The sequence below is a fragment of the Lemur catta genome, chromosome 2 (genome assembly GCF_020740605.2).
Source record: "Lemur catta isolate mLemCat1 chromosome 2, mLemCat1.pri, whole genome shotgun sequence".
In the NCBI taxonomy this organism is placed as follows: domain Eukaryota; kingdom Metazoa; phylum Chordata; class Mammalia; order Primates; family Lemuridae; genus Lemur; species Lemur catta.
In genome coordinates this window covers 25520205-25542722 of record NC_059129.1, presented here as the reverse complement: position 1 = coordinate 25542722, position 22518 = coordinate 25520205, and the positions used below count along the sequence as shown (strand labels likewise).

General features: G+C 44.3%; 1 pseudogene; it reads right to left on the bottom strand.

The window, feature by feature from the left end:
• Positions 1-10667: 10667 nt before the first annotated feature.
• LOC123632016 lies at positions 10668-21942 on the bottom strand (annotated as a pseudogene).
• Positions 21943-22518: the final 576 nt, after the last annotated feature.

The window sequence follows — 22518 nt, the reverse complement described above, 5'->3', positions numbered from 1 at the left end:
TCAGCCTGGCGACACATCTCAGAGTTGGGTTGGACGTGGGAGAGCAGAGGAGGGTCGTCACAGCTCTGAGGAGCTTACAGTGTAAGGTAGCACAGGGTGGACGTACAAACACATCCAAGCAGCGTGCGGCGCCTGGTCACGGGATGAGCTGTCATTCGCCTGCCACGAGAGCCTTCAAGCGTCTGGTTCCAGGAGTCGCAGTTGGATTTTAGCAATCTATGACAGGCGCTGAATGTAGCAAGAGAATACAGAAGGATAAAGGCGAGGGCTCATTATAATGTTGGGGGAAAGGGAAGTGAGGCCTTTGCAGTAGGAAGAGCACTTGAAATCTTATAAATATCATTTTATCGGGAAGGTCATGAAAGATCTGAATGTAGGTTGGTTAAAAGGATGCTGGCAGGCAGAATTCAGGCACATCAAAGGCAAACACAGAAACAAACAAAGCAGATTTAGCAGTTTAGGCAGGAGATGAACAGAGAACCACTGGGGGGAGGAGTCAACTTCTGAATGAGACTCCGTATGAGTGCACATCTATGTGTATGTATGTAAAAGTATTTTCAAAGCTGCAACGCACAGTAACACACTAGTTGTTACAGAAAGGTGATCACTAAAGGATGAATTGGTGAGAAGAGAGGAGAAGCAGGATTTGACAGTGAGTGACATGAAAGACGAGACCAGGAGGACCTGGTGGCTGAGCCAGGGGCCTGGCACGGACGGAGGGTGGTGGGAGCACAGCTGAGACCTGTGGGTGGCAGAGAAGGTCTAATTGGTCACACTGGTCGAAGCAATTTGGATAGAGCAGTAGAACTGTGCTTAAGGGACAGAAGTGGAGAGAGAAAGGGGAGGAACATGGAACGATGGGTTTTGGGTGGGTTTGGTGTTTGGGGTTATAAAAGGAGGAAAAAGAACTGGGAGGAAATAGACAAGACAGCAATCGGAACTCAGGTGATGGCTTCAGGAAGACTGTGCGGGTTTGAATGTAGGGAGAAAAAACCCAGAGGAGACAGGAGCAAAGGAACCTGGAGACAAGTGTCTGTGATTCTATAACACACTCCCTCCCTTGTCTCTGTGACTTCAGCCGGGGTGGGACACCCTGCATGTTTCATGCGGTTTCACACGGTTGGGCCTCAGTCTGTCCACACAAGGCTCCAAGAGCTTGCGGGGAACCCCCCGCTGGTGTTGTCCACGAACAGACCCCAGGGCCGTGGACGGCACCCTTGCAGCTCACTGCTTTTGCATCTAGCATGTCCCTGAGGTGTGAGGCTCTCTCCTGGGAGCCCCCTGCAAGGTGGTTACGTATTGGAGCAAGCTGTCTGCTTGCCTTGTTTTAGAGCCAAATGGGGAGGAAGTGTGACAGAGTGGAAAGGGAGTAAACTCCAGAGTCACTCCCTGGGCTTTGCCTCTCGTTAGGCATGTGGTTCTGTGCAAGTGACTTGACCTCTCTTAAGTCTCAACTCCTCATTTGTAACACACGGATGATTTTGGCAATAGCTACCCACCCAGCTGTCATGCAGATTGTATGACTTCGTGGAGATGACAATGCTTTGTAAACTGCCCGGTACCTTATAGGTGCCAACCATCACCATTCTTTAAACACAGAAAACTGCACTTCTCACTACCTTGCAAAATGAAACCTCACAATTTATTTGGTTTCAGTGTGAATTTTATGGGGAAAAAATTTAAAAATAACAATGTTCTAAGAAATTTCTCCAAACTGTCAATATTTACTCTCAAAGAAGAAACAGTGCTGGCTGGGGCTGTCTCCCCAGGGGCCCTGGAACCCACAGGCGCCTGACCTGCAAATGCCCTGCCGCCCAGCCAGGGAACAGCCAGATGGCCGCTGCTAAGTACCTCCCTGTGCAAACATCCCTTACCCAGCCGAGTCAGCAGGCCTCCCTGGGTCAAGAGGCTCCTCCGTGCTGCTTCTGTGTGGTGTAGCCCAGAAATAAGGGGGTTGAGACACAGGGATCTGGACTTTGGTTATGTTTTTAGTCAGGGCCTGGAGTGACAGGGTCATCTGTCTTGGCTCTTTCTCTCCTTATGTAAACAGGGCTGGTGGGACCCTGTAGTTTGGGTACATCCAGGCCCTGCTCCCACCCCCTCCTCGAGTAAACACATTACAAAGAATCTTTGTAACTGTCCAGGGGAAGAGAAGCCTGCATTGGGAGGAGCCAGAGTGGGGACAGAGTAGATGGGAGAAGGGGGCAGGGGTGGTGCTTACCTCCTGAACCACATGTTGCAGAGAGGTCAGTTCTGCCCAGTGTCTGACCATGAGAGGAGAGGGTCTGTCACCTGCAGCAGAAACCAAGGTGGGGGTGGGTATTAGAAAAGGGGAGAGTCTGGGTGTTGTGACTCATGCCTATAATCCCAGCACTTTGGGAGGCCAAGGTGGGAGGATCACTTGAGGCTAGGAATTCAAGACTAGCCTGGGCACCATAGTGAGACCCCATTTCTCCAAAATATAGAAAAATTAGCTGGGTGCAGTGGTGCCCACCTGTAGTCCCAGCTACTTGGGAGGCTGAGGCAGGAGGCTGGCTAGGGCCCAGAGGTTCCAGCCTGTCGTGAGCTATAATGACACCACTGTACTTTAGCCCGGGTGACAGAGCAAGACCCTGTCTCCAAAAATAGATAAATAAAAATTAGAAAAGAAAAAGAAAAGGGGAGAATCTTTATTTCCTAATATCCCATAGCCCTGACATCTTCCCTACCTTAGCATTTCAAACATGATAAAAAAAGAACTAAGTTCTCCTCTTCATGCAGTATGGGGTAGAAGAAAGAATATTAGTTAGAGAGTTAAGATAACAAATTATATTCCTGCTCGTACCCCTAATGAGCTATGTGCCTGAGTTTCCTTATCTAGATACATTAGAATGATATCTGCCATTTTTTTGAGCACCGTTGATGTGCCAGGGACTTTTTAATAAGTCATTTTATTCATCCACACCAAAACCCAGTGAGGTAGGGATGATTATCCCCATTTTAGAGACAAAGATGTTAAGGCTTAGCTGGAAGAACTGATTTGCCCCAAAATACACATTTGTAAGTGGCAGAAGCAGCTCTTTTTTATTCCAAGTCCCCGTTCTGCCCCTGCAACTAAGAAACGCGGGATTTCTTTTCTTCACAATTTGAAAGCTGAAACTAGACAGGGACCAGTCTATTTAGAACACTGTTTATTGCTCGGGGGACAAAGGTTCTGATTTTGATATGCTCAAGGCTTGGAGTCCCAGCCACCACCTTTCCCAGCTGTCTCCTCCCACTGTTCTCGTTTAACACCTTGGTTAAAATCCAGGCAAAAGGAACAATGAACAACTTGTTCCGCCCAGGGTAGAGCTTGGCAGGAACTCCGGGAATTGCTGTTCCTACCTTTTCCATTCCAAGGTAATTCATAAATGTCTAAATTTCCATGGCACAGCTAGGAGGCTGCAGGAGGGAGAAAGAACCAGGAACCCTTATAGCTACAGACAAAAATGAGTGCTGGGAGGCATTGCTGGGAAGGGTAACAAAGTTCAGGGGCTTTTGACAATAAACTCTACACAATGGTGTTCTAAGACAGTCTGCAAACTTCTGTCTCCAGGCCAAATGCAGCTCATCACCTGTTTTTGTACAGCCAGTGATCTAAGAATTTCTTTAAATAGTTGAAAAAAAAAGAAGAATAATTGTTTACAACATGTGAAAAGTATGTGATGTTCAAATGTCAGCATCCACAAAGTTTTTTGGAACATAGCTGTGCTCCTTCATTTACCCATTGTCTCTGGTTGCTTTTGCACTGCAAGGGCAGAGTTGAGTAGTTGCTACATTGACCATGTGGCCCTCAAGGCCTCAAGGGGCCACTATCTGGTCCTTTACAGAAAAACTTTGCCATCTCCTGTGCTATTAATAGATAACAGCGACCACCTGGACAGGGATGGGGGAGGGTCTCTCCATTCCGGAGGTAAGTATTTATTTAAACCCCTTGTTTTCTGCACAGCACCACCCCCTCAACTGTGCCAGGTGTTCCCCAGTCCCGCTGGGTCTTGTTGGTGGCCTGAAGGGTGGGGGATCGCAGACCCTCCGTGGCTGGGCAGCCCTGGCCTTCCCCCTCCCACCTTCAACGGTCAAGTCCTTTCCTCTGTCAGCACCCAGAGTGGCAGCTGGGCTTGGACTCCTCAGGCAGGAGACTGGAGGCTTTTCCTCTGGAGAAACTGACCAAGAGACAAGATCCACAGACAGATAATGACAGCTGACAGTTTATTTCCCACCAGATCATCTAAGAGAAGCTGACGGTGGACAAAGCCTGCCCACACCCAGAGCCCCACACAGACGTGTGAACGGACAGCCAGGCTGCTTGAGGAACACCCCTATCTTTGGTGTAGGCATGGGTGGTTCGACGATTTGGGGGCTGATCAAGGAAGAAACCTCGCGACATATGGTAGTATTGCACAGCAAGCTTTACTGGGCCAGTCTTGACAGTTCAGGAAAGGCGAAAGTCCCTCTCAGCAGGAGACCTCATCCAGACAGAGACAGCTATGGCACAGGCCAGCCCCCAGAAGGGGAGGAGGGCAAGGGAACTCTCCTCTTGGGGAGAGGAGAATTGGAGAGGAGGAGTATGTGTCCAGCAGCAAGGTGGGGAGTGTCTGGGTCAGAGAGCGCAGGAGCACAGTGGTGGTTTGGGATCTTTGATAGACCCATGGGTTGTCTTATGTACGGCTAGAAGATGTTGCATGTTTTTGCAGGGTGTGCAAAGCTGGCAGGCTTGAAATGGCTAAAAATATACTTATTTGCGCTGTCTTTAAAGCAATTGGCTATGTGAGAATTTGAGCTTAGCGTTGGCTGGCAGGCTTTGAGCTAAGGGTCCCTGCTGGCTCTGAAGAAAACAACACAGGGTCCATCTTTGGGCTATTTATATAACAGCAGGCCACAACAAGAGGAAAACCAGGAAACCATGAGGATGCAAGGAGCAAAAGAGAACATGTAACAAAAAGCACAGCAGTTCATATCTTCTGAGGTATGAGAAGGAACTGCAGGATACACTATGAAAGGAACATTCAGAAAAAAAAGGAACATCTTGGAAATGGAAAATATAAGAGCAGGCTAGGTGCAGCGGCTCATGCCTGTAATTCTAGCACTCTGGGAGGCTGAGGTGGGAGGTATTGCTTGAGGCCAGGAGTTCAAGACCAACCTGAGCAAGAGTGAGGCCCCATCTCTACTAAAAATAGAAAAATTAGCCAGGCATGGTGGCATGCACCTGTAGTCCCAGCTACTCGGGAGGCTGAGGCAGGAGGATCAATTGAGCCCAGGAGTTGGCGGTTTCTGTGAGCTAGGCTGATGCCATGGCACTCTAGCCCGGGCAAGAGTGAGACTCTGTCTCAAAATAAATAAATAAATTCATAAAATATATGGTTGTGTCCAGCTTATAAGTCAAACTGTTCCCCAAACCTGAAGAAGACCATTTAGCCCCTATGGAAAAGGACTTTTCTGCATTTCTTACAATTTTGTCTTGTTTTGCTATTGCTTAGCTGTTTTCAAAAAAGTAAGCAAGCTTTTCTGGATTTCCACATCATTTGTCGTTTGTATATCTACTTGATAATATGAGGAAGGTAGAACTTCCTATAAAGAATATGCCACCATCTCCGGCTGTCTCCTGAATGCAATATCACACCACTCTCTTCTCTAAAATGCCTTCATTTCCCTTTTTCACATCATGCAACAAAACTCCCCCAAATGTATAGAGCCTACGGGTTCTTCCGATGGCCTGGGGCCTGTTCTGCAGTGTGGGGTTGTGGAGGGTTGGGGTGCTTCTTAGCCAGCCATGCAGAAGCAGCTATCTGTCACCCCATCCGGTGTTCTTTATGGACTTTAAACACTACCCTTGCCTTCATCCTCGATAGAGAGGGGAATAAGAGCCTACATCTGGAGAAGGATTTTAGTGGAGGGAGCCTGGGCTGTGGCCAAACTTGACTCGACCCTGCTACTTCGTAGCTGCTGGACTTTGGCAGCTCCCTGAACATCAGTTTTCTCACAGAGGTGCTGGGCATGATACTCCCAACCTTGCAGGGTTGTTCTGAGTTTTAAAAGTGATAGCATCATGGATCTTAAGCATCCTGTACCCTTCCTGGTTCCTAGTAGGTGCACCACGTGTTGTGGCTATTATTACCCAGGTTCATGTTTTCTAGTTTACACCATGCGTTCATATGTCCTTTCTCACTGAGTCTTTAATGAGGTGGGAGGAAAAGTTTTATGTCCCTATTTAAAAACAGACAAAACCAAGGTTTAGCAACAGGCTTATAGGATGCGAGGGATCCTTTAGGCCATAACATTTCTGATTACTGGGCAATGTTCTGTCACACATGGAGCCCTTAGGAAGCGAACTTCCCTGAAAGAGCAACCATCCTTGATGGGGTCTTACTTCCAGAACCCCCTTTCCAGCAGCAGAACCATGGGGTGAGAACAGACTGCAATTATAGACCTACTGCCAGAAAGCGGGTGCTTTTCTGTTTCAAGTGAGACCAGGAAGGACAAGGGATGACAGCGGAGAGAGGAGATCCGTGAACTGCATGCTTTGTAATCACTGCCCAAAAGGAAATTGGAAAACAAGTGTGTATAAATCACTTCATTCTTGTAAATACATTTACCACTTAAACAGGGTAAGAAACAGCAGGGCAGTCTGCAATAAGGTTTGAAGAAATAAGAACTAAGGCCCAAGCAAAGGATACAGTTTGTTTTTATTTTTTAAACAGGCTTCCAGCTCCTCTTCAAACATTACAAAGTAAACATTTGTTTCAAACCATGTTTTTAAAAATGGTTTATGGAAGGGATTGTGCCAAGGATGGCATGTTACACAGATTCAGACTTCCTGAGTCACTCAAAAATAACTTTAATTTAAAAACTTCGGAGACTATTATAATAACTGGCATGAAAGTAAGATTCATGTTCAGTTGGGCAAATTATCTGAGTTTATGAGGAGTGTTTACTTTTTCTTTAAAAAAAATGTACAGTGAAACGAAGAAAGTTATGTAGGTCAGACTGTTTGGTGTAAGGCCAAAGAGCTCTGAGGACTTCATTGTGTGAAGGATGTTGATAATGTTGACAGAGTCAGTAAAAATGAGTTAAATCATTACACACAGGAAGGTATCATACATTTTAGAAATATTTCCATGCAGAATGATTAAAAATGTCATGTCTCAAAACATTAGCAAGAAGCCAATAAGTGTGGGTTGAAGAAAAATTATTATACGACAGTAAATTCTATTAGAAAAATAGAATCCTAACGTATAAATGGTTATCTCTAACATACAACAGTATGGTATTATATTCCAATAGTTCATTTATAGATGGGCTATTGGGAATTTGGAGCTCCTTTTTCCACTGAAACAATGTTCTAGACATTAATTATGCTGTCACAAAAACATAGCTAAAACATAGATGAAATGCTCTGTAGGAGCAGTGAACAACAGCAGAAAACATTATTGCAATTCTAGCTTCTAAGTACAAAAGAAAAACAATAAAATTGAGTTAGGAACACTTTTATTCATTTTGGATGCTAGTATTTGAAGAGTAGAGGATTACTGAAGAAAGATATTACATCTGTGGAGTTTCTGAATGAGGTATTTAGGCTTTCAAATGATTAAGATGCCGACAGCAGCCGTGTAATTTCACTTCAATACTTAGATGCTCTTCTCTTTTCTTGATATAGTTGTTTCTCTGGGTTATTATTGATCAAATCAGGCATGATTATTGTCTTTTTTAAATTCACAAATGGAATGAAGTGGGGGGAGAGGAAAAAGGACAGTTTCCTAAGGAGTAAGTGAAGAAAGAGGGGACAGAATTTTCTTGAGGGATGTGGAAGTACATGGTAAGGAATAGATGCCAGATCAGACATATCTTTGAGCCTTAACTCTTTTTTTTTTTTTTTTTTTGAGACTGTGTCTTGCTCTGTTGTCCTGGGCTAGAGTGTAGTGGTGTCATCATAGCTCACTGCAACCTTAAACTCCTGGGCTCAAGTGATCCTCCTGCCTCAGCCTCCCAAGTAACTGGGACTACAGGTGCATGCCACAACATCTGGGCTAATTTTTCTATTTTTAGTAGAGATGGTTTCTTGCTCTTGCCCAGGCTAGTCTCCAACTCATGAGCTCAAGCAATCCTCTTGCTTCAGCCTCTCAGAGTGCTAGGATTACAGGTGTGAGGCACTGTGCCCGCCCGGCCGGAGCCTTAACTCTCAACTCTTGGTTGCTGATCAGAGCCTTCAGAGTTGGTGGAGTGTGTGTGTGTGTGTGTGTGTGTGTGTGTGTGTGCGCACTGCGGAAAGGAGGAGAGAAGGGTGGAGAGAGTAGGTGGCAACTGCCACTATACTTAACAGAATGGTTGTAAATTATGCTCTTGTAACTTGAGGACTACCCACACTGCATATATTTCAATCTCACCTATCCTATTCCATTATTCCCCCACTTGCCTTCCCAGTTTTTGGTAACTGTTCATCTTTGCTATAGAAGCAAAAATTATACATGGTGTCCTCTCCTGAGAAATTAAGAAAAATGTAGCTTGAGGGGGTTGTAAAGGGATCTAAATAAAACAATGACCAGATACAGTTTGGCTAGAATATGTGTTTGTGGAGTGTGAATTAGCTCATATACACTTGGCAATCAGAATGATATTAGCATGTTATGTTAAGTCTTCTTGTTTCATACACAAATTTTCTCAGCATGTTAATGTTTTGTGCCACTAAGCAACAGTACCTGAAAGCAAAGGACCCCAACAAAGCTGAATTCAGCAGGCCGCAGGGCAATCCAGTACTGTACACATCCACCTTTCCTCCTGTTTGTTCAGGTGGTCAGGTGGTCAGGTGCTTTATTTTGGAAAGGCTTATTGCGCAGTCACCCCGACCTTTCTATACTTACCCATGTCTCTCTAACTCAAACCTTCAGCCTTTCCACATAGCCCTTCCACCAAGCTACCTTCTCTTTTGATTTTTTAAGGCAAGTGTATAGTGTAGTATTCTTTGTTAGGCATTCAGTGTCTTTTAACTGTGCGTCTTTAATTAGGATCATTACTGTATTTCTTGAAGTTCTGTTTACAAATGTACATAGTTTTGAGGAGTCTGCCCCAACCCTATTAGCTTTGGTCTTACTTTGAGTGCTGGGGCAGGGGCTTCCAAACAGAAATACATAAAGAAAATGGGTTTAATAATTGCTCATAGGAAAAAAGACCTGTCTGATTCCCTCCCTCCTGAGAAAAAATCCAAGGACAAAAAGGAAAGGAAAACACTCTCCTTTAATTCCCAAGAAAGGGAAAACAAGGCAGAGATTCTATAAATGGAGACAATTTTGGTTCTCTCAGTGATTCTCAGCATGTTTTCTGGAGGCATGCCTTGAGTCCATGAGACTTTTGAAAGGGTCTATGGTGGGTGTAAATTCCAAATCAGATGGGAATATGTCATTAAAAAGTGATTTTGAGAAAAGATTACAAAAGTATTATTTATTTTTAAAAAGTATACATCTTCATGCTTGTTTTCATGCAGATAAAAATACTACAAGATGTTACGGGTATAATAACAGAGGGTAGGTAGGTGACGTCCCATCCACATTTTGGGAGGACTGAATAGGTTAATGTCAAGTTTCCCCACACGTTTTTCCTATCACATTCTGGAATTTACACCTGCTCGTCCTCTTCCCACATTGCTTACTGTACAGAGGAGGTTCTATAATGGGAGAAGATACTATCACAAACTCAGTGTTTATCAATAGTAAAAACAATGATAAATCTACCCCTTACTGGTACTATTTACCACACACACACTGTTGTGGCTGCTTTATATGTTAACCTCATTCATTCCTATTAAATAGGTACTATTATTATCCCTCCTTTAGAAACAAGGAATTTGAGGGTCAGAAAGGTTAAGTTGGCCATTAAGTGGCAGGCAGTTCTCATTCTGCTATACTATCTCTACAAAACAAACCCAGGGGTTTTAAATTTTATTTTTTAAAGAGCTTGGCTATTTTTAGCAGAAGGAATCTGCAGTCACACATCCTTTAATCTCCACTACGCAGCACAGAATAAACATTTCTCAGGATGGTATTGAAATATTTACCTCTCCCTCTGCAGTTCTCCTTTTTCACCTTTGTGCTTTTGCTCGAGCTCTATCTGGAACATTCTTAGTTTTGGATAGTAGAGCATTTCCACAGATCCAATTCTTAACTTCTCCTTCCAATACCCCCTGCTTTGCGGAAGTCTTCCCTGATCCCTGCTCAGAAGCACTCCACCTGCATTTGTCTGTTATAGATATCGGAAGTGTCTTAAAAACCTACGTCAGGACCAGTAACCTAGAAAAGGCAAGAATCTTGTCTGAATCTTCATTTCCTCTATACCTAACCCAGCGCTGGGGCTATTAAGTGCACGTTTAAGAATAATGAAAGTCGAGAGATGCGGAGTGCTTTTCCAGTTCAACCTGGACCTTCTACGAGGTCGTTTTCAAAAGGGACTCGGGAGGGAGCGGGGTCGGCCTGAACCCTGCAGCTGGCTTGGTCGGAGGATGCCTGAAGCGAGCGGTCGAGCCGTGGTGCCCACCCCCGCCTGTTTGGTCTTCCCGGCCGGCTGGGGGCACAAAGGAAGGGCGAGACGCAGCGCCCGGGGCCAAACAGGCCGAAACTGGCGCTGTGCTCGGGGACACACATCTCAACGCTGGGAGCCCCGAGCTAGGCCACAATGGGCACTCGGCCACGAGCCAGACCGCCCAGCCTGGCCCTCCGCTGGCAGCGTCGTCGCCGACACACAAAGGCCGGAAGTGCGTCGGCGGCCGCTGCCGAGGCGTCCTCTCTAGGACTCCGGAGGCTCCTCATCTCTGTGGTTCCCTAGACTCGAGGAACGCCCCCCACCTATTCTCAGGGCGTGAACCCAATTCCAGGGACAGCAAAATGAGGCATCAAAAAGAAAAAAAAAAAAAAAAAAAAGGAATCTAGCGGCTCACGTGTATAAGGGGAACTCCACTCAAAATATGTCGGGGGCTAAGTTTCGGCTAAGGGGTTGGAGCATGGCTGATTTCCCCCCCCCCAGGGGACAGGATGCTCAGGCCTGGACAAAGTTCTCCTTTGTTCGGGGTCTCACAGTAACAGGGCAGAACCCAGGACTCGTACAACCACAATCTGTGCCCTTTTCACTGCCCGGGCTGCCTCTCAAAGGACATGAACACTATAATATTAAAGCTGTGGTTTCCAGATGGCAGGAATTTGTGACAGTTCAAAGCAGACAAATGGAGCGTGCTAGACTTGAGAGAAGACCACCCACACCCATTAGGATGGCCACAGGCTAAGTATTCCTTATGTGAAAAGCTTGAGACTAGACATGTTTTGGATTTCACATTTTTCTGGACTTTGGAGTATTTATTGGTTGACATCCCTAATCTGAAAATCCGAAATCTGAAATGCTCCAGTGAGCATTTCCTTTGAGCACCATGTTGGTACTTGAAAAATTTTGGTTTTGTAACATTTTGGATTTTGGATTTTTGGATTAGGGCTGCTCAACCTGTTCTACTAAAAAACAAAACAAAACAAAACAGGTGTTGGTGAAGTTAGAACTCTTATGCATTGCTGGTGAGAGCATAAGATAGTCTAGCCTCGGTGGAAAACAATGTGGTGCTTCCTCAAAAAATTAAAAATAGCATTACTGTGTGATCCAGCAATTCCACTTCTGGGTATATGTCCCGAAGAACTAAAGCAGGGACTTGAAAAGATATTTGTACATCCATGTTCATAGTACCAGTATTCACAGTACCCAAAAGATGGAAGCAACCCAAGTATCCACATTTGGGTAAGCAAAATGTGGTGTATATATTCAGCCTTACAAAGAAAGGAAATTCTGACACATGCTACAATATGGGTGAACCTTGAGGTCATCATGCTAACTGAAATAAGCCAGTCACAAAAGGACAAAAACTATAATTCCAGTTATATATGTACCTAGAGTAGTCACATTTAGTGACAGAAAGTAGAATGATGGTTACAAGGGACTGGGGGAAGTGTGGAAGGGGGAGTTATTGTCTAAACTAAACTAAACAGAGTTTTAGTTTTATAAGAAGAAAAGAGTTCTGGAGATGGATGGTGGTAATAGTTGTACAACAATATGAATGCACTTAATGCCACTGTACTGTACCCTTAATTATTAGATGGTAAACTTTATATTATGTGTATTCTATCACTAAAAAAACAAAAGAACTTGGATAAGACACAATCCTATGTAAAAAGTATCAGACTTATGCTACAAAAATAGGGTGGGATTTCTGGAATAGGAAACAGGATTGGCAGCAGAATGTAAATAAATATTTGCAGATAATGATGTTAACTGATATTTCAGGGATGGGTAGGGCAGTATGACCCTAATATCAGGGTTTTCAAGGGCCTAGAATTAAAAACTCCTGAAACTCTATGCCAGGTACCAGGAAGGTTCTGGCAGCCTTTCAAAAAAACTTTGCTAGAATAGCTTTGAGCAAATTAGTATTTATGGAAAACCAGCACTAGGAAGAGCATTAGAAAAGTCCTGCTGCTGTCAGAAGAAAAATGGTTGGATATTTTCACCCTACATATCATTCCCCATGTCCTGCATTTCACATAACGTTGGGAACTGGAAAAAGGCAACATTAAGTATGTGAAATAGCAAGAGGGTGTGTGGAGGGAGGCAGCACCAACATCTAGGGAATAGCCACAGGACACCCTGTCCTGGGGTCACAGCCAGTCCAGGGCTTGGGCTATGGGTTTGTAAGCTCAAACACCTCTTCCTAGAGCCAGGCTGACCCCAGGCCAAACCAGGGCTTCCCACTCACACCCTCCTTTCTGTTCACTAGTCCCCTCCTGCATCACTGTTCCTCAGATGCCCTAATCTCTGTGCTGTAACTGCCCAGCTTTGGAGTGCAAGGTAGAAATATTTGAAGGTCCTATAAAGCAGTGGTCCCCAACCTTTTTGGCACCAGGGACCAGTTTCATGGAAGAAAATTTTCCATGGTTTCAGCATGGTTCAAGAGCATTACATTTACTGTGCAGTCAAACCTCTCTGCTAGTGATAATCTGTATCTGCAGCCGCTCCCCAGCGCTAGCATCACTCAGCTCCACCTCAGATCATCAGGCGTTAGATTCTCATAAGGAGCGTGCAACCTGGATCTCTCACTTGTACAGTTTACAGTTGGGTTCCTGCTCCTATGAGAATCTAATGCCACCACTCATCTGACGGGAGGCAGAGCTCACGTGGTGATGCAAGCGATGGGAAGCGGCTATAAATATGGATGAAGGCTGTCTTGCCCCCAAGCCACTCACCTCCTGCTGTGAGGCCCTGTGATGGGTACTTGTCCTCAACCCGGGGGTTGGGGACTGTAGCTATAAAGTTCTTTATTTTCCAAAATTAATTACCTCCCTTCTCCCTAGTAAGATTGTCTATAGTTGGCAACCCTCAAAGCAAAATGTAAAACTCAGTAGATTAAAAGCCAGGAGACCTGGGATCTAGTTTGCCTGACCACTAATAATGACCGTCAGTTGGCAGTTCTACTTCTCTGGGCTTTAGCTTCCTCATCCATAAAATAGGAGGGTTGGGATCAAATGTTCTCTAAGTTCCATTTCAGTTTTTCTGTTTTAAAGGTGATTTTTAAACTTTATTTAAAAATTTTATTTAAGTCCATTTTAGGAGATCGATAGTTTCCCCAACCATGTCTATAGACTGTCTTGCAATTTTAAAAACTTCACAGGCTACAAAAAGTAATGTTTATAAGCCGGTGGAAAATGTGTGTGTGCACACACAGACAAAAAAACTGCTGAAACAAAGAACCCTTTCCTAGATTGAATTGTTTAAATATTCTAGCTTTAAAAAATCTAAAGCTAAAGAGAGAAATTGAATCAGCCCAAGAGTTTATAAACTTTCAGAGAACAGAGGTGGAAAGCTTTGTGAACCACTTCTAGGTTGTGGGACTTGGTCCTTGTTGCAACTCTCAAATTGCCTCCATGCACAAAGCTTCTTTGCAGGGGAAGCTCTTTGGAGAAAGACAACTGGCAAATGAGAAAGAAAGCACAGGCAAAAGAGGTGTGATGAGGGAGAACTCTCTGTAGAATTTTGTGGACAAAGAGGAAAAAAATCCAAGAGTCCATGGAAAGAGTGGGTTGTTTCAAATCAGAAAGTATCATTAATATGGAGAGGGTGATTCTCTACAGGTGTTTTACTGCTAGAAGATCAGTGCTTTTCATTTCTCAATGACTCAAAGAGAATAGAAGGCCAGTTGGTCCAGAAGTGAATAACAAGAGATTATAGTGCTTATTTTGTGGGGAAGGTGACATTTAAAGATTAATTTATTTTTTTTCCTTGGTCCATCAAGGTTTGATGAGTGTGTCTGGGAACAACCTAAAATCTGGCTTGAAAAAAGCCATTCAACTCAAAGCTCAACAACGAAGCTGAGATATTTTTGAAGGAGAGAGAGCCTCATGAGTTGGAGAGGCCCAAGCTGATCAATAAATATTGGCTGAACACCTACCATCTGGTAGGACTAAATATAGAAAAGATTGTCTTTGGACAAAAGGCCATATATTATATGATTCCACTTAGATGATATGAACAGAATAGGCAAAACTATACAGATAAAAAGTAGATTGTCGGTTGCCAGGGCCTGGGTTGGGGAATAGGGAGTGACTGCTAATGGGTATGGGGTTTTGTTTTTGGGGTGATACAAATATTTTGCATTTAAGATAGTGGTGATGGTGTACAAGCTTGTGAAAATAATTTGTCACTGAATTGTACAATTTAAGGTGCTAAATTTTATGTGAGTTTTATCTCACTAAAAATATGGCAAGAAAAAAAAAGAAAAGAAAGAAAAAAGTTGTTCTTACAAAAGAGATGTAAAAGAGGAAGAAAGAAGGAAGACATTGTGGGAGAGGAAACAGATCTTCACGGTCAAGGCTGTGGACCTTTCTGAGATGAAGGATTTGGATTTGGCTCTCTGACCTGGTCAACAGAGCCTTAATCATTTAATGCAAAAATAATGATAGTGAACGCTTGTGTAGTATTCATGATGTGTGAGTGTCATTCTAGGGACCAGGATTTGGATTTGGCAATGCTATGCCCTAAGTATCTTCTTTGGTTTGAGACTCCAGCCCTGCTCTCTTTGACAAGGCCGCCATTAGCCACACGTGGCTATTGAGCACTTGAAATGTGTCTAATCTGAACTGAGACGTGCGTTAATGTAAAACGTGCAGTGGATTTCGAAGACTTAGTATTAAAAATAAGAATGTCAAATGTATAAATTAATAATTTTAAAATATCGATTACATGTTGAAATGATAATATCTTGAATATATCAAATTAAATAAAATATATTATTCAAATTAATTTCACCTGTTTGCTTCTACTTTAAAAAATGTAACTACTAGAAAATATAAAATTTCATGTGCATTTGCATTGTATTAATATTTCCATCCAACAGCATCATCTTAGCTCCTTTGGTCCTTGTCTTGGGCTTGTCAGATCAATAACAATGAAAAAACCTGTGTGGTTATTGATGTCAGACACTTTATGTGTGTTGTCTTTTTTTAACTTGTACATCAACCTTAGGAGGTAATTAGTAATAGAACTACCTAGTTTTATGGATAAGGAAACTGAGGCACAGGAGCATAAATAACTCTCCTAGGGTCACAGGGAAGCTGGAAGAGCCACATACAGCCGTGGGCTGACTAATTGTAGACTGGTCTGTGCTAAGCTGCCTCTGACAGATTTTTAGTAACCAAAGCCCCAAAACCTTGTTTGGAAACTAGAATCCCAGTTTCATTATTTTTTGGGTAAAGATAGTCCTAGCTAAGGACTGGAGGCTGAGAACTTTCCTTTCTTCAGTAGAGAGATCTACTTAGAAAATGAAATTCAAACCAGAAACTTCACTTAGTTAAAAATGGACATGAGAGACTAAAGAAATAGCTAATTCAAAGGTTTATTTTAAATCAGTGTATCTTAGAAGTTGATCTCTCTGTCCTACCATTTCCCACCTGTTGGGACTTTTGTCTCAAAAGCCAGGGGTCTGTTTATAAAGGCATCTGGCTCCAATGGCCAGTTCTGGATTAATCTGAGCTCATAGATTTGGATATTAACATTTTACCAAATCCTGGACACTGTTAGTTTGGGTTCTTTGAGAAGAAAATGTCAACATGAAACAGTCGTGCAGGAGATGTTCCGGAGGGGGAAGTGTCTGTGAAAGGAGCGGGTTAGGCAGAGGAGTCAGATGCCACATGAAGCTCTCCCTGTTTCATGAAAGGAGCCAGCAGAGCCTCACTGTGCAGGGTCACATGGGGTCATTGGGAGCCCCCTGGCCAGGACTACCCATTGTGGGGTCCTCTGGAGGGTGGGAGGAAGGAAGGGCAGGGCTCTGGTTCCTGCATGCTCAGGGCATGGGACCCCCAGGTGCAGTAGCTTAGCTGTCCTTCACTCGAGTCCTTACCATGGACCCCTTCTTTTTTTTATTTTTTTATTTTTTTGACACAGAATCTCACTCCGTTGCCTGGGCTAGAGTGCCTTGGCATCAGCCTAGCTCACAGCAACCTCAAGCTCCTGGGTTTAAGCAATCCTTCTGCCTCAGCCTCCCGAGTAGCTGGGACTACAGGCATGCGCCACCATGCCCGGCTAATTTTTTCTATATATTTTTAGTTGTCCAGCTAATTTCTTTCTATTTTTTAGTAGAGACGAGGTCCTGCTCTTGCTTAGGCTGGTCTCGAACTCCTGACCTTGAGTGATCCTCCCTCCTTGGCCTCCCAGAGTGCTCGGATTACAGGCATGAGCCACCGCGCCCGGCCTCATGGACCCCTTCTTGAAGGGAGAGCTGAGCAGCCCACCTCCATGGCTGCCATACGTGCTTTCATTTTTCAATTCATTTTAATACAGTATCATGGTACCCCTTTAACTACCCCCCTGCTTGATGTTATAATCTCCTGGCTTTCTTCCTCTACTCCCTGCCTTCCTCACAATCTAGATGGGATAGACCATATCTTGATTGGGTCCAGCTGGATTCAAGGTTTTCATCCATTCTGCTTTGTCTTTTACCTTTTTAATCTTTCACCTCGTTCCTCTTCTACCTGAGTTTTCAGTTATCCTGGTTCAACTTCTCCAGTTAGAGACTCTACTGGAAGGGGGTGGTAGATGTGGGAAAATTGTTTAGAGTTTCTAATCTAACCCCAAAAACCAACCAGAAGAAAAAGTTACATGAATATATGACCAGTATATTTTGCATTAGAGAATGAGACAAAATGGTGTTATGGGCTGAATTGTGTCTCCGCCCCCAAATTCATAAGTTGAAGTCCTAAACACCCCTGTACCCCAGGATGTGACTGTATTTGGAGGTAGGGCCTTTACAGAGGCAAAATGAGGTCACTGGGGTGGGCCCTAATCCAATATGACTGGTGTCATTAAAAGTGGAGGGGATTAGGACACAGACACATACAGAGGAATGACCATGTGAAGACAGACAGCAGACGGTCATCTGCAAGCCAAGGACAGGGGTTTCGGAAGAAACCAACCCTGGTGACACCTTGATCTTGAACTTCTAGCCTCCAGAATTGTGAGAAAGTAAATTTCCATTGTTTGGTACTTTGTTATGGCATCCTTAGAAAACTAGCATAAATGGGCAGAACATTCTACTCCTATTCCTGTAGCCATTCCAAAGAACAGGAATTGAGAAAGATGCCCCCAGAAGGCACCTGAGCTATGGAGCCCTGGGTCAGGGTAGGAGGACACGAAAGGGGGTTCCTATTTAGGGTTTAACAAATATTGGAAGGGCTTTCAAAGACATTTTATTTATAAAAGCAAATGGACAGGTCCCCTGTCTGGCAACAGTCAGACACTGTACGCTATTCAGGAAGAAGAGATGATGAATCCCTCACAGACTGCATCACTAATCTGAATGAGTGGCCACAGGCATGCACAATAATTTTGGCCTTGACTCCCATATAGTGGACAAACAGTCCGAATAGCATGACCTCTCCCAAGTCGCATTCACTCATCACTAGTTCTTTAGCATGGGAAGATGTTGGTCAAAGGTACAGTTTCAGTTAGACAGGATGAATAAATTCTGGAGATCTATTTTACAGCATGGTGACTCTAGTTAATGATAATGTATCGTATACTTGAAAATTCCTAAGAGACTACATCTTAAACATTCTCCCCCCAGGTTATTAAAGCAGCTAGAACTGGTCAGACTCTGTTAGCAGGATACATAGTGTCCTCTCGTGGCAACAACATGCAACTGCAACCGAGCCTACACCCAAAGGCAGAAATATCTTTCCTGAAGCCTGAAAGCTGCAGTTCCGTCCCATTCGCCTAAGAAGGAAATCTGACTGATGCACACAGTGCGTTTTACGATCCTGCACATAATGATTGAGTGTTCAAGGATCCAGAGAAGGCTACTTCTCCCCCCAGGTGCTGTGAACCTTGGAGTCTCCTGATGGACAGCCCAGAAGAAATGGCTTGTGGACAGATGGATTTTTAAGCCTGCACTCAAGAGGCAGCCCAGACTGGAGATCTGCATTCATGAGGACGTTGGTGGCTGAAGCTATGGACATGTGGAGGTCGCCCAGAAAGAGGGTGTGTGATGGGGACAGAGAGGGCAGGTGACATGGTCCTGAGGAACACCAGCACTTAAGGGGTGAGTACGGGGAAATAAAGCAATACTGGGGACTAAGGAGCAGACTCGGGGGAAGAGCAACAGGTGGCCTGAAACCCAGGACAGGGGGCTTCAGGGATGGAGTGGGCAGGAGTGTCAAATGCCAAGGGAGAACAAGTAAGATAAGGGTTGAGAAGTGCCCTTTGGTGAGGGCAGTCTGAGTGGTGGGCTGGAGAGAGAGCTGTTAATAACTTGGGGAGTTGAGAAAAGAATGGAAGGAGAGAAAAGAGAGTGACTGAATGAGTGAGGACCTTGCTTTCAAAAGGTGGGGCTGTGAGAGGAAGGTGAGCAATTCGCAGAGGCAAGAGAGTTTTGTTTTCTTAAGATGGGAGCGACAAGCACATTTACATGCTGAGAGGCAGTGGCGGGAGAAGCTGAGCCGGGGCTAACTGTGTGCGGTACCAGTGTGGCAAAGCAGCAGAAGTATTAGCAAACATTCACTGGGCACTTACTATATGCCAGGCACTGCTCTAAACACCTAACATACACTAACTCATTTACTCTCACAACAATCCTATAAAATAGTGAGTATTACAAACAAGGCATGGAGATCTTAACTAACTTGTTCAAGGTCAGAACTGGGAGTGGGTGGGCTATGATTTAAACCCAGGCCATCCAACTTCAGAATCCACAGCCTAAATTGATACCTGAGCCTTCCAGAGCCCTGACTTAACACGTGTGTGGTTTCTCTCCAGCAGAGCTCAAGGTTACCACGCCGTTCAGGGGCAAGGGCAAGTAGGGAGTGCATCGCTGAAATGAGATGTCCAAAGCCAGTGACACTGACCTCTCTGGGCATATTTAGAGGGTAAAGCTAGAAAGGTGTGAGAGTCTGAGCTCAGCTCAGAGACGGCGAGCGGTAGGGTTAATGGGACATAGTGAGTGGGAACAGTGTGTATATTGAAAGTGTTTGGGGGTCACCCTAATCTCTCACCTTTCATGTCCTCAATATGTGTACCTCAATGGCCATGCTGTATGAGCAAAGGTGTGAGAATGTGGGAACTTACGCATTGCTGGTGGCAGTGTAAATTGGTAAGTACACCTGCCTGCATCAACTTGGCATAGGCCATTTGATCCAAGATCACAGTGTTAATTATTATGTTGATATTTGGTTATACTGAGATTATTGTATGTATTGTCTTACTGTTAGGTATTGGTTATTATATCTGCATATCTGGTAGGGAAGCCCTTCCTGCCTCTGCTGCCTCCTTGTTTCCACCCATTTCCTTAATTGTAAAATGGGGATAATATTAATACTTACTTCCTAGGGTCATTGTGAGGAGTAAATGAATTAACACAGGTAGAGATTTGAACTGTACTTGGCTTAAGAAGGCCTTCTTTATTTCAATAACAGTAATAATGATGATAATAATTATTTTAGCCAATAATTATTGAATGTGTTCTATGTACCTGTCTCTAAAGCGTGTTACCTATGTCACCTCACTTAATCCTCATCACAAAACTCTGGGGTAAGTACTATATTATTCCTATTTTACAGACAAGAAAACTGAGGTAGAGAGATTACATGGTTATAAATGACAAAACTTCCACTCAAAGCCATTAAATCTATCCCAGAGTCTATTTGCTTAATCAGTAAACCTTACTAATGCATATATACACTCTTTTATATCTTTTTTGGGGGGGAGGGAGGTTAATATATTAAGAACTTGTTCCCATATCTAAAGATTAATTGTCTTCAGTAAGAATGAAACAATTATTTCTGAAGTTTACTTAACAATATGTATCAAGAAGCTTAAAAAAGGCAGGCATGAAAGTATCACAGCAATATTTATGCTATCAAAAACTGGAAACAACATAAACCTTCAACACAGGGAAATATCAACTCAATGGAATATTACTACTGGAGAAGGAATGCTTTCACAGGATGTGCAATAACATGGAGGAAACAATTAGGATATAAATTATATTTGTGAATTTATACATTTTAAAACTCAATGGATAGAAAAAACAAACTGTTGAGAAAGATTTTAAATGATGAGATATTATTGAGTTTTTCTTCTTTATACTTTTCTTTAATATATATTCATAGTCGGGGATTAATTGGGATTAAGAAACAGAGCCCAGTTGAGGTGCTGAAAGCAAACAGGGAATTTTATTTAATGGATCTTACACTACTCAAGAAAGGAAGGGCATCTTTAGGGACAGTGGGACCAGAAATTGGAAAGCCATCACCAACCAAGACAGACACCCCTGCCACGCACCGTCCCCACCTCTCTCTGTGTGCCTGTCTCTTTCTGAATCTGTGTGATCTCCTATCTCTAATTTCTCATCACTGATTTCATTTTTCTTCCTCTAGGCACACCAAACATTTCCTCCACTCATCCACGGGGCAGATGTTCACCCAGCACACTCAGATTTCTTCTCTTCTCTGTTCATGCCCCTGGCAGAGATGGCACACGTTGTTGGCCTCAGATCTAGATTCCCAAGGGAGAGAACTGATTTGGCTCATTTGGTTAAAGGACCCATCACTTGGCCATCTCCACTGGCGGGGGAGGTCAGGAAATGTTGCCCTTATTCACTGGGGCTTTGGGGGCACAAGGCACATGGTCTCTGGGAAGGAGCCAGGCAGATTGGTCATAGTGTCTGCTTGAGGCTCCTTACACTGTCCAGGGTGGGGAGAAGAGGACCTACCTTCCCCAGGGGCTTGCACCATCTTCTCAGACCCAGAAGTACAAACTTCAAAAGAGTAAACAAGAGGCAGATCCCACTGACCCCAAACATGGTTTTTAGAAAGATGGTCTTCTCAGAGGAGCGGGACACATTACAGCTGACAGCAGAGTAGCAAGACTCCATTTCACACTTAAAGGAGCTGGGCACTTGGAACCCATATAGATGGTATTGCAACTCCAGGGCTGCCCCCTCAAGGGCCAGTCAAGCCCCCAGCTGTGCCATATAGGCCCAGAGCAGCGGGCACCTCTGCCGCTCTGCCTTTCATGGAGCAGGGTCTCCTCCTCCTTCTTCACCTTTCCTGATTCTTCCCAGTGCCAGATCACATGATACAGGGTGAAACCCATGTAGAGGGCGCTGGGAACAGCCACCAACATGACCTGGAATGTCCAGAAGCGCAGTGGGGAGAGGGGGTGGAAGGCGTCGAAGCAGGCAGCCTTGCAGCCCGGCTGCTGGGTGTGACACACGAATTCACTCTGCTCATCGCTGTAGACGCCAGGCCCACCGGCAGCCAGCAGCAGGAGGCGGAATCCCAGGAGCACGGGGAGCAGGAGGCGCCCCACTGGGGTGGAGTGCCCGGCCTCCTCAGCCAGCAGCTGCCGCAGGAAGCAGCCACTCATCCTGCTACGCAACATTGAAAAAAAGTTGTTAGGAGTGATTGATTTTTAACTTCAGGCAGGTCCCTGGGCTACGGGGGATTATTTTGCTTGAATCCTATTAGCACCCCTATTTGTCCCTGTTGTATACTGTGGGGTGTAGTCTTTTGTGCCTTACAGTGGCCAAAGAAGAAATGCAAAGTTGATTGGACTCTCAAGCCTGTGCAAGGAACCAAAAATTCTCCAGTAGGTCAATGTCTGTGAATCATCTCACATTAGTCTAGCGCTGTGCAAGCCACCTCCCTTTTAGGGCTACCTCCCAGGACAGGTAGTGGGAGGCAGCCCGCCTTGCTGGTCAGTGATCTCTGGGCCTTGACAGATCTGACCCCATTCAAGGATGAGTCAAGAGACAAAAGTACGGTCCTTTTAAAATGTCACGGTGTCATTAAAGGGAGTGTTCGCTGGCATGGAGTCTTAGGGAAAGCATATATCTGAAAACACTGTTTTGTACAAAAAGAGAAAAAAGATGAAAAGTTTGGATGACATCTTCTTAGTGCTTTAAAGACACACTAGGCTATAGCCTCTATCTAACATGTACAG